Source organism: Oncorhynchus masou, unplaced genomic scaffold, assembly GCF_036934945.1.
Source record: "Oncorhynchus masou masou isolate Uvic2021 unplaced genomic scaffold, UVic_Omas_1.1 unplaced_scaffold_821, whole genome shotgun sequence".
Classification (NCBI taxonomy): domain Eukaryota; kingdom Metazoa; phylum Chordata; class Actinopteri; order Salmoniformes; family Salmonidae; genus Oncorhynchus; species Oncorhynchus masou.
Window position 1 is genome coordinate 250749 of NW_027014687.1, and position 3432 is coordinate 254180.

The following is a 3432-nucleotide window of genomic DNA, read 5'->3' on the forward strand; positions in this document are numbered from 1 at the left end:
AGCATATACCTCCACTACACTACTTAGATACACATCAGTGGGAATTATGAAGTGTGTATATACTTGAAGAAGAAAAGGCGTGTATATACCTGCATATAGAGTACCACAGTGTGAGTCATTACAACATCTATCGGTCAAACAGGGAAATGGTTCCAATCGTTTTTCCACCATTCATTTTCCCCATAGGGGGTTTCAGAAACACTTAAATAAGGGCTGTGTTTCGCGTCTTCTTACCCTGACGTTTTGTTAACCGTGTAAATATCTCTCGGACAAGGTGACTTTTATCAATATATTTGCCTCTATTTACTCTCAGAATCGAATATGCTAATTAGCAAAATCCCCTATGGGGGAAAAATGAATAGTGGAAAAACGATTGGAACCATTTCCCTGTTTGACCGCTAAGTCTTATGGGTATTATGATACCCCCACCGTGGGGCTCTATACCCTTCACTACACCACTGGAAGAGATTGTTCCTCAGCACGGGAAACAGGCTTTGGTTCAGCATGATGCAGTGCCTACACCCTGGATGTCTAGATGTGTATGTACATAGATAACTATACATATGCACTACCAGTTTGCAGCGGGAAGTCAAGACCACAGCTGAAGTCTAAGGCCTTTTGTAGCATCCTAATGGACAGTTCTCCTCTTCAGACTATTTTCTAAGACTCTATGCTTGGGCCCTGGTTGCTGCAGACCTCCCCACTACCATCCTCCATTACTCATCTGAGCAAGGAGACAGGAGGGAGGAAGAGAGGAGGGAGGGACTGGAGGGATTTGGAGTGACAGACTGAGAAAAACAGAAAAACGATAATGAATGCTAGGGGTTTCGGAGGTTCAGTCTCTGAAATAGAGAACCAGGGATGGGGGAGGGATACAGAGCCAGAGAAAGTGCCCTTTTAGCTGGGTGATATTTAGTGCTGCGCTGGTCCTTCCTAAGCCAGAACACGCAGAGGAAATAGAACATAGACAAGGCCACCGTGGCCAGCTGTTTAGAACCAATTAAAGCCCGTTGAGTGTGAGAGAAAGAGAGAGAGAGTGACAGTGTGTGAAACGGTCTGTTTCTAGCATTGTCTTGGCCTGCCAGTCTGTTGAAGGTTATCTCCATGATACTGTGGCCCTTCTGTGCTGAGTGTGGCCATGATTGGCGACACCCATGTCCTTTTCACACTAGCAGAGCCGATCCGAGGCCAATCCAACTAATGGAGTAGACCAGCAATTCAACAGCATGGCGATCCAGTTTTGAATAAAGGATTGTGATGATTGTGAAAGAAAACGTGTGGTTTTTGTTGCAGTGAGATCTGCATTGATTAAATATGATTTGTGACAGTAAAAGGAGCAGTTTTCAGTAGGGTGTGAATTGGTTTTATCTAAACTGATTAAATATAATTTGTAAGAGTATAATGAGAAAGTGACAGTGTGAAACAGACTTTTATACCACTGTCTGGGTCTGGGCCTGCCAGTCTGTTGAAGGTTATGTCCATGATACTCCATGAAAATACACAAGCCAGCTTCCTATGCTTTGTGTGGACACGACAGTGTGAATACGGTACCATTCAGGTTTGTCTGTCTAGTCTCAACCTGAATGGCAATGAAAAGGAGTGGGAAAGGGCCCATTTGTGCCATTGGTGGTACAGCCTTGTCATATCATGTCATACAGGTGAAGGATCTTAATTTGACCTGTATTGACTGTTAAATAGCCATCACTAGCCGGCTACCACCCGGTTACTCAACCCTACATCTTTTGAGGCTGCTGCCATTTATGCATAGACATGGAATCACTGGCCACCTTAAACTCCCCATCCCGGATCCGGGATCGTGACTAAAGCCTCAGGCTCATTAGCATAACGCAACGTTAACGATTTCTGAAAATCGCAAATAAAATGAAATAGCGCCCCCAGAGCATCAAGAGGTTAATAATGGAACGTAGGTCACTTTAGTAATGTTTACATACTGCTTTACTCATCTCATACTGTATGTATATACTATATTCTATTCTACTATATTTTAGTCAATGCCACACCGACATTGCTCGTCCTAATATGTATATATTTCTTAATTCCATTCTTTTACTTTTAGATTTGTGTATTGATGTGACTTGTTAGATATTACTGCACTGTTGGAGCGAGGAACACAAGCATTTTGCTACACCCGCAATAACATCTGCTAACCATGTGTATGTGACCAATAACATCTGCTAAACATGTGTATGTGACCAATAACATCTGCTAACCATGTGTATGTGACCAATAACATCTGCTAACCATGTGTATGTGACCAATAACATCTGCTAAACATGTGTATGTGACCAATAACATCTGCTAACCATGTGTATGTGACCAATAACATCTGCTAACCATGTGTATGTGACCAATAACATCTGCTAACCATGTGTATGTGACCAATAACATCTGCTAACCATGTGTATGTGACCAATAACATCTGCTAACCATGTGTATGTGACCAATAACATCTGCTAACCATGTGTATGTGACCAATAACATCTGCTAACCATGTGTATGTGACCAATAACATCTGCTAACCATGTGTATGTGACCAATAACATCTGCTAACCATGTGTATGTGACCAATAACATCTGCTAACCATGTGTATGTGACCAATAACATCTGCTAACCATGTGTATGTGACCAATAACATCTGCTAACCATGTGTATGTGACCAATAACATCTGCTAAACATGTGTATGTGACCAATAACATCTGCTAACCATGTGTATGTGACCAATAACATCTGCTATATATGTGTATGTGACCAATAACATCTGCTAACCATGTGTATGTGACCAATAACATCTGCTAACCATGTGCATGTGACCAATAACATCTGCTAACCATGTGTATGTGACCAATAACATCTGCTATATATGTGTATGTGACCAATAACATCTGCTAACCATGTGTATGTGACCAATAACATCTGCTAACCATGTGTATGTGACCAATAACATCTGCTATATATGTGTATGTGACCAATAACATCTGCTAACCATGTGTATGTGACCAATAACATCTGCTAAACATGTGTATGTGACCAATAACATCTGCTAAACATGTGTATGTGACCAATAACATCTGCTAACCATGTGTATGTGACCAATAACATCTGCTAACCATGTGTATGTGACCAATAACATCTGCTAAACATGTGTATGTGACCAATAACATCTGCTAACCATGTGTATGTGACCAATAACATCTGCTAAACATGTGTATGTGACCAATAACATCTGCTAACCATGTGTATGTGACCAATAACATCTGCTATATATGTGTATGTGACCAATAACATCTGCTAACCATGTGTATGTGACCAATAACATCTGCTAAACATCTGCTAACCATGTGCATGTGACCAATAACATCTGCTAACCATGTGTATGCGACCAATAACATCTGCTATATATGTGTATGTG